Source organism: Corvus cornix, chromosome 2 (genome assembly GCF_000738735.6).
Source record: "Corvus cornix cornix isolate S_Up_H32 chromosome 2, ASM73873v5, whole genome shotgun sequence".
Lineage (NCBI taxonomy): Eukaryota > Metazoa > Chordata > Aves > Passeriformes > Corvidae > Corvus > Corvus cornix.
This window is the reverse complement of record NC_046333.1, coordinates 101,600,822-101,616,750: the sequence shown is the minus strand read 5'-3', so window position 1 is coordinate 101,616,750 and position 15,929 is coordinate 101,600,822. Positions and strand designations below refer to the sequence as shown.

General features: G+C 41.3%; 1 long non-coding RNA gene across 3 annotated transcripts in view; it reads left to right on the top strand.

The window, feature by feature from the left end:
• The window catches only part of LOC109144192, a 39,074-nt gene extending 27,588 nt beyond the window's left edge, over positions 1–11,486 (top strand). The window contains exons 3-5 of one of the 3 annotated variants that reach the window (XR_002044791.3): positions 682–4,727; positions 10,405–10,448; positions 11,246–11,486. This is a non-coding gene — a long non-coding RNA (uncharacterized LOC109144192). Of the gene's footprint in view, positions 1–681; positions 5,958–10,404; positions 10,526–11,245 lie in introns of those variants that run through there. The other 2 variants (XR_005601650.1, XR_005601649.1) reach the window with 2 other exon arrangements.
• Positions 11,487–15,929: the final 4,443 nt, after the last annotated feature.

Below are 15,929 nucleotides of genomic sequence, written 5' to 3'. Positions count from 1 at the left end.
GAGGACCCTGCTTACTAGGCTCTGTTCTCTTGTTCAATAGAAACAACACTGAGTTTGTGAGCCACTCAAGAGCTTAACTCCCTGTTATTTGGAAAAATATCTGCATCAGGTCTCAAGGTCCTCTGTAGCTAAGCTTGTAGGGTTGGCTGTTGAAGCAATCCAAGAGGTAAAATGCAAAAATCTGCTCCTGGAAAGAAGTGAAAATGGAAAGAAATGATACGTTTGAGTAAATCGGGGAGAGAATGTGCAAAGAAATTTAAGACAGAGCAATTTAAGCACTGAACAGTGGATGGTGGAAGATTTGCTCTCAAGTGTTTCCATTTTTCTTTATCAACTTGAGAAGTGAGCAAATTGCTGGCATTCAGTTCAAAAAGTATATGCCCAGACCTCTGCAGACAATGACAAACTCTTTCAGATGCTACTGACTCTGGAATCCAAACTCTACCAGCTTTATCTGTGCTTAAATACCCAGCCTTCTAGCAAAGTGCTTGACAATGTTTCCTGGCCAGAGCAGGCAGTAATTAATTGGTTTATACATGTTTACACTGGACAGAAACTAACCCCTTGTTAGAAAAAACCATACATGAAAATGGTTATGACAAAAGAGTCTGGACTCAAAGAAAGACGGTACCTTAAGTCACCTAAACAAAACCTCTTGTTTCCTTTTGTTTTCATCAACAGGTATCTTTGAATTTTTACAATGAAGTATCTTGCCAAGATCCCCTGGTTTCCTGACTCGGAGCTGTGGGTCAGCAAGCAGCGTAAATGTATCAGCATTGCTCCCTGCCCAGGCCAGCCAGCGTGCCCTGACACAGGCTATGCTGTCAGGGTGCGTTATTCTCTGCATGTGGCTCCAAGGGCTTTGTGTTTCCAAATGGCCCAGAGATGGAGGGACAGACAAACCTCACTAGGAGACCTGGCCATGCCTCTCAGTTATACTGCAGAGATACCTTGTAAGCACAGCCCTGACTCCCTGCTCTTGCTCTGCAGCACTTCTTGAGCTGCTCTGACAGTCCAGAAGAATAGAACATTGCAAGGCACCTTCAATAGCCAAGCACATTGCTACTGAATTTTATTAAGTTTTTTATTTTTATTTTTATTAAGTTTTATTAAGAACCTTTGAAATTCCCAGGCTAAAAACAGATGTGCTTTTCTAAAGGTGCTTCTGCAGAAAGGTTAATTTTGTATTAGTTACCGTCCAGGAGAGAAATTTTGTCATCAGTGTACAGCTAGTAATTTCTCTCTAGAAAGGTTAAGGCAAAGAAAACTCTGAGTCATTAGAAAGGAATAATTCCTTTATTTGAAGCACATGAAACAGGAGTCCGGATGGCAAAGGAACAAAGCCTCATTCTTTCATGTGCATTTGCTGAATGCCTTGGTGTCTTAGATAAAGGACAAGTATCTACTAGTGGATTAACATTATGAAAAAGTCAGGATTAAAAAAAATAAATAATTCTCAGTGAGGCTGTGTAATTGAAACTCCATAGCAGTTCAAAAGCTTAGGCCAGTAAGCTCCTGGCCACCAGCTAATTCATGTATTTTACGACAAGAAGGCAGAATGCTAATTAACAGTGCAGCATATGGAGGGGGAGAATGAGAGGGCTTCGTGGATATTCAGTGACAACCATCTGAACTTCAGAGGCAGTACAGAGGGCTATTAATGCACTCCCTTGCCCTGTCTGAGAGTGCTGACCTCACTTCTAATCCTGCCCCTCCAGGGTACTTAATTTCCAGCATTGCTCAACCCAGTCAGGCCTGTTTAACAGTTTCTTTTCTGAGTTAGTCTCTTTGAAGAGGCCCTATTTTCTGTTCAGTGACATGAAAGAGATACTGATGTTGATTATTAAAGGCATGTGCTCCAAACCACCAAGCATCTAATGCCCAGGGGAGGTAATATTATCTCTGCCTTCAACATTTACATCCTCCCGCCAAGAAAGATGTGGTGGTTAACCAGCACATCTTTTTTTCCTTCCTACTAATTTTACATGAGCTATTAATCAGAGGGGAAAATTAACTAATTCTTCAGCTTGTAGGTCATGCTAGGGCAGCACTCTCATCTAGATTAAAAGGACTGTGGACTGGTGCAAAGTCAGCTGTGCTGTTCCTTGGAGCCAGACAGGTTTATGTATGGTCTTTTTGCTATGTTTCACCAAAGAAGTTTCACTGCAAGTCTGTCCAGTGACTGCAAACCATAGCCCAGCTACACGGCTGGGGTCTGGCTGCCCCCACCTACTCCTGCTTCTGGGAGGAGTCTGCTCCACGTACCAGCTGCCAGGGTAAAGATCAGTCAACATCTGCTTGCTTGCTGTGAATGGGAAAAAAATTCTCTCCTGAAGAAGGAGCTCTTGGGCATTCACCTTCTGATGAAGAGCAAAGGCCTCTCTACCAAGCAGTCATAATTGCCTGAGCTTTTAACCCAGAAATCCTTGAAATTACACTGTGGGTAGGTGGAGCTCAGAGGTAAAAAAAAGGGAAGCAACTGCTACCTTAAGTGAAACTATTGCTCAGGGTTTCTTTCTATGACGTTTTCCTACTCACCAGCTGAGGAACTTTGTCTGATGAAGGGCAGCCAAAGAGCTGTGGCTCAGCATATTCACACAAAGCACTGACAAATGACATCATGGCTGAGACTCATCTCCTGAAGCCAAAGTGATTATGCATGATGTGCAGCAGCAGGTCCTCTCTGATGCAGTGGTTCAAGTCTCGTCCCATCATATGACCCTCACTGTACAGCAGCTATACCAGGCATGCACGTATATATCGTGCTTTTTGCTATGGATTCTTTGGTCTGGACTCCATGGCTCAAGAGGTCTCCTCCAGTTTTGTGTCAAGTAAGATTACACAAAACCAGAGAGTTTTTTCTTGAGATGGGAATTGAATCCCGACCTCTCGCCTTGTGCTTCTCTGCATAACTCACCCCCCCCAACACTCTCAAGGTACATTCTGACTTCCTAGATGACAAAAATAAGCAATCCCAGAAGGCCAGAGGAAACTGTTTAGCTGAAGTTTAGCTGGATCAGCATTTATTCATCTTTTGCCCATCTTAAGATCTTAGAAAGAATATTGCATTTGCTGAAATTTTTTATTTAAAAGATGCACACAAATCCATCCCAACGGATTTCAAGATACTGTGTGCACTGATAGTGAAAACAATGTAGATATGGTCACTCAATTTTAAATTTTTATCTGTGATAAGATTTTGAACTAAGGGGCTTTAAGTTGAAAAAAATGGCTCATATAAGTATCTAGACAGATTTAGGGCTATTTAACTAGGTCAGGTACTCTCTTTTGAACCAAATACTAAAAAGTTCAGTGAAGAGTATCTAATCTCTTTTCAGTGAAATATGGCCACATGAGTTTTTATAATGTTTTACAAATATATTGTATCAGGACACTGACTAAACACTTAGAAATTTTTCTTCTAATAGTGTCTGAAAATGGAATGAATGTGACCTCCTCCACTACTGATGCATCCCCTGTGGGCAGCTGTCATCAGTTTGTCTGTTGGATTTTTCTTTTTATAAAGATGTAAATGCACATACAATATCTCATGTAATTATTGCAGTGGAGCACACGTGAAGGACTTCTAGCAATAGGAGTATCTGATCTGCACATGTTTTTGCTGTGGTGCCAAGCCTGGGGAACTCTTTCTGCTGCTTACTTGTGGACCTGCCCTTTCTGCATGCAAACCTTAGACATTCATTCATTCTCTGTAAGAGCTGGCCCCAAGTATTTTTGAGATTTTTCACAAAAATTATTTTGACTGAAAGAACAATGCTTAGGTCAAGACTTTCAAGCCTTTGCTATCATTTTTGCTTTTGTCCTTTATCTGGCATGCACAATACAGATAAAAGCCTCCTTTGGCACTCTTTGCAGTTTTCAGCTCCATATTGCTACCAGCTAATGAGTAATCCATTCACTACTGAATTGCTAATGAGTTTCTGCTAAGAAACACAGAAATAACATGTAGGAGCAAATGTTCATGATGTGCTTCAAAAAGTGCTTGGATTTGGTCTTCCAGAAGAGGATTCAGCAGTGTTTTCCTCAGTCTTAATTAATCCCAGAATGAAAGAGCACCGAGCTGTGTTCAGACAGTTCTGTTCTGATCAAGACTGATTTTATTCAATAGTGTGTCTGCACATAATAATACATTTTATGATGACTGTGCTTATTCTGCCAACACTTAGCTCTGGAACAAAGGACAATGGCAGCGGTATATGAAAACACGTGTGTGTAAAAGGCCTTTACTGATGAGATCTACACTGGACAGATCAAAAAACCAGGACCCTTCACACAGGAGGAAAAAAAGAGTATGATTGCAGTTTTTATCTTGATTTGGAAACCAAGTGTTCTGGCTCATCACCAGCATCAGACTTCTGCTCTTTTATGCTTCAGCCTCTGGAAAGTCCAGCCTTGGACTGAGGCCACTGGGTAATAACTGGAGGCTGCCATTAATCCAGAAAACAGGAGGAGCTGACATAATGGCAGGGCTAGAGCTAACAAGACTAAATGAACCTCTGTTCCTCAATCGTGAGTTGGAGGGAGCCATGGAAAGAGCTAGCAGATAGTTCAGTCTCATGCTGAAATCAGGGTAGGCTGAACTGAATATCAAATGTTGGTTTTGAGCTGGGTGATGTGTTTTCCCAAAAAGCTCATTTCTCACTAGGAGCGTTGGTCTTTGTTCTAGGATGTTCTTACATTTCAAACATTCCTTGTTCCAAGAAAAGGTGAGTAACTTTATCTCATTTAAATTTCATATGTTACAAGTAATACCTATATGTTGTCTGATCCAGCTTATTCCGCTTATGTCCTCCTGTGTATATAAACTCTGAATACTTTATGTCACAAACAAACAAAAAAAATTAAATGCTTTAGCAATTTATCTTGCTTTGGTTATTTCAGAATAGCTGTGAACTAAGCTGTTAATATATTTAGCTCTTACTTTGGCAATGGCAGAGCTATAATGAAAAAGACTACATTTGCAGGAACATTGCCAACAATGTATGTGCTTGCTCTTGTCATTTGGCATAAAATGAAAAATTTTTACAATAGGAAAGCTGTGCAGCTCTGATTAGCTATATCCAGTTATCTTGAATAATCTTCTACATTAAGCCTGTTTTGAAAATGGGGACTTTTAAGAGGAGGTTGTTGGTTTCAAGGCCTGTAGCTTCATAGGAGTGGAACTCAGTAACACACCAGCATTTACATTTCAGTGACACTGGTACCATTTTGTTGGGATCTTCTTGTGTCTTATGGGGGAGTTTTCCTGGAAACTGTTTAATTTTGTGTTTTCTGCAACTTGAACACTCAACTCCTGATCTCAGAACCACTGGAACCCATGGATCTTTGACCACATCCCCCAGGTATAATTGGGTGTATGTCAGCCTTCTGTGAGGAGGCTACATGATAACTACATGAATACTATGAAAACCAAACTTAATTAAAGGCTGTTAGTAAAGTGGCATTTCTAATATCCTGTGATACATACCACAGTTAGACTAACATGGTCAAAATACCTCCACTTCTTGATAATCTGTCATAAATGTCCTGGGCTTGGCTGTGCTAGAGTTAATTTTCTTCTTAGCACTTGGTACAGGGCTGTGTTTTTGATTTAGCATGAGAATAATGTTGATAACACACAGATGTTTTAGAGGTTGCTAAGTAGTACTTACTCTAAATCAAGGACTTTCCAGTGTTTTGTGCTCTGCCAGTGAGCAGGACCATGGGAATTTAGGGGATAGCATCACCGAAACAGCTGACCTCAACTAGCCAAAGAGATATTCCATACCAGAGAATGTCATGCTCAGTCTATAAACTGGGGGGATTTGGCAGGGAGCCACCAATCACTGCTTGGGGATAGACTGGTATTGATAAGTGGGTAGTGAGCAACTGTATTGTGCATCATTTGTCTTTCTTGGGTTTTATTCTCTCTCACTCTCTCTTTTTCATTACAGCTATTATTGTTCTTACTATTATCACTAGTGTTATTAGTATATTTCATTTTGTTTGAATTATTAAACCATTCTTACCTCAACCCACAAGTTTTACTTTTTTTTCCAATCCTACTCCCCACTGGGAGGTGGGTGTGTGTGAGCCAGCAGCTGCATAGCACTTAGTTGATAGCTGGGGTTAAACCACAACAGGGCAGCATATAGATCTTTCCACTGATGCAATTTCCACTGCCAAGTTGAGCCAGCTGGCTGATTTAGGCCCATTTTTGATCACTTAAGTGTCCATGAATCAGCTGGTTAATTATTACCACTGCCAACACTACCCATTTTGCTAGTGGGCTGTATAGCTGTAAGCAATAAGAGAGGACGTTCAGGCAGAGTATGATCTTCCCTAGAATGAACTCATGTTTTGTGGAAGCTCTGTGTCAGTTTTTTCCTTCTGCATTCCCATTTCGTATAATTCTTGAGCTCAAAGGACATCCAAACTATAGGCTCTATTCATCTTTTTCATTATAGCCTTGCCAGTGACCAGCACCCTGGAAAGAGTCTTGTGTAGCTTGTGGGAATGTAATGATATTTTAAAAAGCCACAGTATTTTATCCTGACGGTGTTGGTTCTCTGTGTTGTGAAATTTTGCTGTTGGTCTGCTCAGTATTATTAAACAATGCTCAATTCTTTTATGCTCTGGAAGGGACAGTAAATGGGTTTATTTTTTTAGTAACTTGAATTGCTATAAGAAGTGCTGGGGGTAAGTCGAGTCTGAGAGAACATTCATTCACTGTACTCTCATGTGTTAAGTTCACAGCTGTGAAGGACATCTGTGCTACTTAAAATTAATAGCTGTTGTTACCTTAAAATAAGGTAGGCAGTTTCCTCCATGTTATTCCCTCCTGAGGCCAGAATTTTCCCATATTTGTTCATATGATAGTAAAAATCCATCAAAATTAATTTCAAATATAGCGCTGCTTTTTTGCTGCCCTCTTTTACATGCCAAGCCTTCTTGCAGAATTCTATCAGTTTCTTTTACAGGATTTATTCCCCCAAATATACTTGAGAAGGTGTTTTTAATGTTCCATACTAAAAATCGTTATTTTTCTGAGGCCACTTTCCCTGTCCTGATATTGCCAGAGAGAGATACACAAAATCATTATATAATTTAATATAATAACTGATCTGGATAGTCCTTCTCCTTCCATTACACTGATCATCTGAGCTCAGCAACCATCAGAAAAATGCTGGTGGTCTTAAACATGAACTGCTATGTTTTTCCAGTTGACAGCTTTTGAGTGGAGGCACAGTTGGCCCAATACCTCTTTTTCTGGGCAGAGTTTTTGCATGCAAAGCAACAAATGCAACCTGTGGTTGAAGAGTAATGTAACCATTCTTAGTCAGTTATTTCATCCTTACGCAAACATCTTTCAACACTGCTGTTCTGTACAAGACGACACTTGGATGGTTTCAAACAGATCTGTTATTGTCATTCTGATTATGGCACAGCCGAGGGCTTTGATCAGCACAGTAGGCAAAAAGGCTGCTGGCAGAATGGAAGAGTCATTTTTTAAAAAAATGTTCCAAAAATAAAAGGCTGCAAATCCAAATTTAATCTTCTAAGCCCTGAGCTCCCCTCAATAACTCCCAGTTATGACCACACATCTTGAAGAAATAACATTACATATTAACACAGGAACCAGGGATATGATCATATTCCATTTGCAAATAATCTTACACCTTGCAGTCCTATTCCCACCTTCAAATCTCTACTGAGTTGCAGAGTGCAAAGAAGAAAAGGCACAGGAACACAGTGCCTCCTCTTGTGTGCTTGCTTGTTAGAACAGGGCTCATTCCTTGGCTGTGGCACAAATGCAAATGTGCCCTTAAGCTCCCTCTTCTAATTTTGCTACTGGTTTACCTCAAGAGGAGCTGTGTAAGAATGGAGGGGAAAGCTCCTTTGCAATCATACACTGAATATGGGAAGTGCCTGTAAAACAGTTAAGATCTGGGTGAGTGCAGACTGTGGGATGATGCAGGGTGACCCCAAGCAGGGAGTGGAAGACAACTTGTTCCTGCTAAACCCTGCACATATTAAATGTCTTCTGGTGTGCCCATGTGTGTTAAACCACCGTCAAACTCCTAGAGAAGAAAAGGATGTCTTCATGTAATTCTGCCCATATTCTAAACCAGCATCTGGCCCGGATAATGAAAACATTTGCCCACCGTGAGTTACAGAGTGGCTTTTCCTGCTGGGTCTTGAATTGAGGCTAGAGCAAAGACATACTGCTGTGGGAGCAGAGCTGAGGAGTTTCTGCTACAAATTGCCTGCTGTTTCTCCAGGGTAAGCAGGATCAAGCCCTAGTCCCAGTGGAAGAAAGGCAGTGGGAATTCTCTTATGGTGGGTCTGCCCAATTACATGAGACAGAACAGCAGCTTCTCTATAATCAGCTCTCCCATGAGCCACTAGGCTATTTGTCAAGCTTTTTCTCTTGGTTTTATTCTGCCTGTGACCACATCTCACTTGCTGTTGAAAGAAAAAGCCATGCAGTCCTTTTCCTGGGACAGAGACTACTCCTGCAATGCCCCACAGCCTGTTTGCTGCTGCAGAAAGCCCTCCCTGACTCAGTGACTTAGCAGCAGCCAGGGCTTTGCTGGTGACTCCTCACGCGCCAGCTACTCCCTGCATCTGCCTCAGGAATTGTGAAACAACAGTGTCAAGTTAAAATAACCTCTGCTCAGTCCCCAAATCCACATGGAGGAAATTGTGAGAGGCAGCCTGGCCTGTGGAATGTGCCCATGGCGTGTGCTTACATTTGCTAGCACGACAACAGTCCTGAAGAGGCTTTGAAACACTTTGGGGGCAGTGAGGGAGGAGGCATTCACACTTGTGCTGCTCCTGCACTTTTTTGAACAAGAAATATTTCACCACACAACAGAGCAGGAGAAAGCACTGGTCCTTTCAAACATTTTTGCAATACATTCACGTGATTCTTAGTGAGAAGAGGACTCCTCTTTTTACTTGACCTGTTGTGCCCCATTGCATTGCATGTGACTTTGCTGATGAGCACAAGGAGCGCCTCTTGTGAGCTGGCAAGCAGCCCGATGTTGTGGCTTGAAAATCTTCACAGGTGCCTTCACACTCCTCCTTTCCCTTCCTCCATCTGTGCAAGGGGAATAGGGCCAGGGAGGGAGGGAGGTGGAAATGACCAAGGAGAAGAGAGGAAGCACAGCTGAAGAAAGCAGAGCTGGAAGACTGGCATGGGAAAGGGGAATATGAAGGCAGAAATAGGAGGGTCAAACAGAAGGGCTTTGAGAAAGGAGAAAGGAAGGAGGTAGAAATAAGAAGTGATCCTTTCTAGTCTGCATGTTCCCCAGGCCAGGACCTGTGCCTGCCTCTGTGACTGCATGCTGTCCTTCTCAGGTACTCTGAGCACTACTGTGTCAATTAGACTTCTGAGCACGGTGGTGGGAACTAGGGGGCTGAGGGGTGCAGCAGTACTTGGTAGCTTCTCTTTGCTAGAGACAGGGTGATATGCAGATGCTACGCAAAGTCCTTTGCATTGCTTGACCTGTTGAGAGCTTTCTCTCAGGTGAAGCTGTTGCCTACAGCTAAGGTATGGAAAGACAGTATGAGTGTGTCCTTTGGAAAGAGAGCTTAATAATGATAGAGGAAAGGAAAACATATATCATAAAGTGAGATAATAATGTGTGTCACAGAACACCTTAAAAATTCTGTGCTGAGCTGCTAATGGCACTGTTGTTCTGAGGAGGGTTCATGACCTTTATTGATTACAGGCTTCCTCCTCAGCCTTCTTCCCAAATTTATGTATATGCTCCTGCTCTGTATTCAGCAAGCTGAATGAATGAATGGATGAATGAACAAATGAATGAAAAAAATAGTTAATATGTGGCATGAAATGCTAACCCAAAACGTTCATAAATGGATTCCAGTCCATAACTGTCCAATTAAGAAACTGCAGCAGCTTTACAACCTAGTGATACTAGACTTGGGCAAGCCAAGTGATCAAAGGTACAGCCAAGCCATAGTGAAACAAGCCAAAAAATGAGACATCAGCCAACAAAGCTGACTAAACATGTCAAGTATGAAAAAAAGAAAATACATAATATATATGCAAGATCACTGTGGCCGCCAGGAAAAGGTGCCAAAATATCCCTGCTGGCTTTGGTTCCCTTGGCTTAGATCTACATGTGGATGCTGATCGGGGCCCAAATGAGGCATCAAGCATGAGCCTGGCCTGCTCCTTCATTGGCTCAACAGCTTACCCTTGACAGACTGCGTGAGCTGGGTTCACTACGGAGATTTGCTTGTCCATAGGGAAAAAAGCAGAAAAGTCTGACCTGATCTCCCCTCATTGCCCCTGAAATGAGGCCACCTTTCAAGGTTTCATCAAGATCACTCCCACTGATGTTATAACACTAATTTTTGTTTCTGGTTTTTCAGCTGTGATCTGATACCTGCGAGGCAATGCTCCTGAAAGAAGCCAGGTCTGCTTTCATTTGCAGTTCTTTCTCCCCTGCACAAAACGTGATAGATTTAGAGAGGTGTGGAATGTATGGTGAACGCTTCCAAGGGCTGAACATACTCCAATTATCATATTGATGCAAAGGCATTTCATTAGTGTTTTTAATTTCTTCAATGAGATTCTTCATCAAGGTTTGTAGATGGCAGTAGGTTGGTTTTCTTTGAGGTATTTTGCTCAAATACTTACGCATTAGGGCATGTGTTTTTCTCTACAAAAACGGGGATCTTCTGCAGGGTCAACCTGCAGTGAAAGGTGGTAGCTAGATGCCATTCTCCAATGATTTGGGTCAAGGATTCTGGAGGTACTCAGGGTATTTGATTCCTGTATACAAAACTATTGAGCAGGTCCTTAACCACAAATACCAACAAGTAAAGAAATTTCCTATATATCAACAGTAAAGCTGAAAAGCAACAATACAGTATGTCAACTTTTGATATTTACTTGTCTCTGGAGTCTCTCAGCTTTGTGCTCCTTACATTTACAAAGGCTTTTGGCAAGAGAGACTAGTGACTTAAAAGTAGATAAGAAGAGTAAAAAAATATCTGAATCAGCAGTGGAAAGCTCTATGGAGTGTTTCCATTGCCACCAGTGACTTTTTGGACCAAGGCTTTCCTGAATTAGAAGTTAGTCAGAGACACAATGTTTGTCTCAGAATACATACTTTAAAAAAACAAAAGTATTCATTCAGATTTGATGCTGATATGCAAAACAAATGCTAAAATTATTAGGATTACTTATGTGATAATTGTTTTCCTTCAGGGCAAAACAGTAATTTGAAGAAACCAGAACCATGACTGATCTTTTGGTTTGTAGTTACCTTTATAGATGCACAATTGCATGTTTGGCTCTGGCAATTGAAATTGTTCTATTTGCTTTTCTTTGTGCATGTTGTCTGTAATTACTACATCTGAGCACAGAAGACTCTATGTTGTTGTTTTGTGCGACCAAAAGGATGAGGGAGCCTGTGGTTTAGTTGCTGGATAATTTCAAAGGCATTTTGAATACAACAAAATTCCTAAGGAATTGCCCGCTTTGTTGAGTTACTTTTATTATATTTCTTCTCTCTTTCTCTCTCTCTCCCTTTTTTTTTTTTTTTGTGTGTTCCTAAGGGTGTGGAGTGGGAGGAGAGATGACAAGACCATATTGGCTTATTTACTACTCACAGAGGAGTTCAAGCATTTCTCTGCCTGCTCTAAGTATCGGGGAATGTTGCTAACAATTGTAAATAATTTTATGCTTATTTTGCAATGTGCTTGAACTGCATGACTTAAACCCATGGTTGTTTTGCTATTGTCATGAGTGGATGGAAACTGAGATCTTAAACAAAACTGTGATGCTGGAGTGTACTTCTGCTTTCTTAAATCTGCAGATAGATTAATTGGTACCCTCCTCTGATTTTTGGAAAACAATGGGCTGGATGAGAAGGACTGGTCAAAACACGAGGATTATGACCGAGGATGGACAATTCAGCACAATTGTACCATATTTTCATTTCCCCTGTACAAATGACAGAGAACTTTGTTCTATGATTTGTCTCTGCACGAAATACTCATAGCATACAGTAAATTTCTCCATTGGAATACTTACTCATATATTTTGATTTTTATTTGTTTAATTGGAAAGGTCCCTTTACAGCTTTCTGGCATAGTAAAACAACTCCAACACAGACATAATTTTCAAGGACTCCTGTCTGATGTCTAGACTTCTATCATACACACACACACACATTCTTGCATATAAGAGAAGTACTATGGGCTGCAACGTTGCCCATTTGGCAGAAGAGGACTCTTTTCCATAAACTAAGGGTTACATGTGCTGCTTTCAGCCAGAGGAATAAACTCCCCCAGGAACTGAGGTCCTGCACAGACTTAGCACTGAGTGCCTGCCTGCTGCAAGTGCAAAGTGACTTCTTCAGCCTTGTCTTCTGTAGTACAGATAAATATCAATATACATAACCAAAATTTAAAGTAACCCCTCAAAAAAATACAATCCAACAAACTTCACTGCTTGTGCCTGTCTTCCCTGAGGAACAGTGAACAAACAGATGGCATGGGCCAAATCTTAGTCACATGGGAAGATTTCAGAAACTGCTCAAAAGCCATGGTGAAGTGCAATATTGAGGCATGAATACAACAGGAATACAACTATTCCCTGCTGCTGCTTGCTGACAGTAAGCTAAACTTTTGCTTAGGACTTAGGCCTTTCTTTGCCAGAATCTCCCTCTTAAATCGTAATAATTTTGGTTACATACTTAATTTTCTTATACACACCTCTCCTCTGGCTTCATGACGGTCAAATGGGATATGAACGAGGGCAAGGGCACACCCCAAGTTTTCTCCTTTAAACTATGAGAATCTGGTCCCAGAACTGAGTTAAACTGAGTCTGACATGAGCCTCATTAACCTTGCTATCAGTCATGAGCAATTCCATGGGATCAGTTGTGGTTGTTGTTTCTTCAAGAAATTTGTTTCTACAGAAGAATCTTTATTTTCTCTTACCTCTTCACCTGGACCTTACTTTGAGGGACACCATACCTGAAGGAAGCAAGGAAAGTGAGATGAACAATCTAGAGCTATCATGCTTCCATTTTTACCATGCACTTTATCTCCCCTGATATTTCATCAGGATTTTCAGGGGATTTTCAGGAGCATTCAAAATTTTGAGGAGACATTTGAAAACCCTGAGACAACAGAGAGAAAGACGTGATAAAGGGAAGTGCAGCACAGCCACAGACTGCATTTATTTCTCCCTGAAGGCAGTGGCAGGTGGAGAGCCCCAGGCAGAAGGAGCTGAGTGGAGATGCTCTAGAAAATAAGCCAGGGGATGAGTGAGGCTGGGTGCCAGCCTTCTCCACAGCCAGAGACAGGGGAAACACCTCGAGGGAAAGCTGGGATTTTTCCCTGTGTTGTACCTCAGTAGTATCTGGCTCTGTCTTATCAGTGAAGCTTCAAATAGCTTATCTTTTGCCTGCATACATATGTGTTTTTCCTCCTTGCCAGCCCAAAATTTCTTCATTTGAACGTGTGAATAATAATCCCCTGAGTAGATATGGGTAATAGAAAGGCATATTAAAATCCCCAAATATTCAGGGAAAGATCTTATCTTTTGTTACATGGAAAGATGTCTACAGTCTGGCTTCAATAAAGGAATAACTTAAAAGGCAGAAAAATAAGCAGCAGAACATCAGCTCTCACTTCAGCGTGTAAACTTTGGAAAGGCCACCTGTCAGATCTCTGGTGGAAAGCCACATTTTGTTTGGCATCTGGCTGATTGCCATGATGAAATGTTGAAGTGTTTGGAAACCTGTGGAACTTTCTTCAAAAGACACACTTCCCCCCTCCCCTCCCCCCCCCCCCCCCCCCCCCCAATAATTAAATCTTAAATGTTCTGGCTTGCAGTTAAGAAAAGATAAAACATGACGGCAGGATTCTTTCAAACACACTAGCTAATAATGTGGGGGCCTTTCATGTTATTTATTTTAGCTTTTCCCACATGAATTACAAACGAAATTGCTTCAGTGTCACCTTAACTTTTCATCCCAAGCAGTCACTGATTCTGATCTTGGTAACAGTGAAGTAAATCTGAAATAACTGCTGAAATGTGACCTACTTGCAGAGGACTGCATATTTATTCCTGTGCAAAATTGGCATGTGAGCACAATTGTGATCTTATAAGTCTTATCCTGTCATAAAGAGTATCTGTCACTAGAAGCTACTCCAGATTTGGGAGACTCATACAAACTGATTTAGCCATTGTGACTGAGAACAGAATGAGACCTACAAATGTCATCTGGGTGACATCTTGTCTTGTGAAAAGATAAGAATTTCACGTGAAGTCTGTTTGACAGCAGGCACATTTTTACTGTTTTCCCCAGCAACATATTGTGTATCAGGGTCCTGCTAGAAGTAGTTTCATGATTCCAGCACTTTTAGGAATGCAAAGCTCCAGATTAGCACCATCTGTTGTTTGAAGATAAAAGTAAAGACACTGTTGTTAGTGGCTAGTTCTTTTTGTAATTGCTGTTCTTTAAAGTAGCAGACATTACGAAGTTACTCTTACCCCAGTAGATGTACATGGGACTGCCAACAAGAGGATATGTGCTCTTGAGAAGCTGGAACCAAATTTTCTTACAGTTACTTGTGCTATTAAAAAAATTCTTTTTCTTACAGTTACTTGTGCTATTAAAAAAAAAATTGTTTTATAGCCTGAAGTTTCTTGTTGGCTTTAGTGCTCACAGGCACTAGACAATGGAGGGCTTACAGTCACCCTTGGCCTTGATGCACACACTGAGCTGCCAACATTCAGCCTTCTCCACAGTGTCTCACTAACATGTCTTGAAGCAAAGCATGAGAAGTCAGTCTGCAGTGTCTGTGCCACAATGGGCATGAAACAGTAGAGCCTACAGATGAAACCATGTGCTGCTGAAATACTCCCTAGTGTTTTCCAGCGTGTGTTATGCACACCATGTGAGTGGGTAAGTGCTGTTCCTTCTGAGGATCTAACTCTTTGTCTTGCATATGGGAGTCGGAAGAGTGCAGGGACAAGTCTGGTCAGTGATCTTGTCCTTCATGCTGGTTAGTAGACCTAAAGAAGGAAATGAATTTGCTACAGGTAAAGGAGCACAGCCAGAACCAGGAACAAGGCTGTAATTGTCCAGTTCTCTCTGCACAGCTCTGGCAGTGTTTTGGCCTGAACTCAAAAAGAGCCTGTCAAAGGCTTCCATACACTGCCCAGCTACAGCTGGGAATTAGCACAAGACAAGGACCAAAAGGCATTTTGGGTGCAAACACACTGTTTAGACAATAAGGCAGTATAGCTTACCCTATAGCTGTGCTGTGCCTCTTGGCCTCAGGCAAAGAGCAGCTGAACAGAGAGGGCTCATTTCATTCACCACCACACTCTGATCTACCTTTGGGAGAAGCCCAGCATCCAATGACTTGATACCTGTTACAGAGTCACTTTTGAGATGCAGGATGTGTTTCCTACTGGTTCCCATGAGGTACAAGTCAGGCGTGCTGCAATTATCCCTTGACTCTGGCACAAAGGAGTTTAATAACAATACCAGTTTTAACTGAGATGCAGGCAGTTGAAGATACAGGTAATCAGACGGCAATCACCAAACTCAGCTTGCAGGAAATGGTGATGTCTTTACTGACACATGTTGAACTTCATCCAGGAATTTTGGGGTCCATAAAAAACTCTGTCTCACATCTTTTGATGAAAATCTGGGGGTTTTTATATTTTAATATCCAAGTCTTGAATATTTTTTTCTGTGTTTTTAGTGAGTAAAGTAGTTAAAAGAGGAGTTTTGTGCAAATAAGAAGTGAGAAAGTCCTCTAGGACAGGACTGGTCTTCAGTATTTCAAAACTATTGACAGTGTTATTGTTTTAAATAAAACAGGTTATTTCACAGCTTTGACATGATTTAAAATCTTTTTAAATT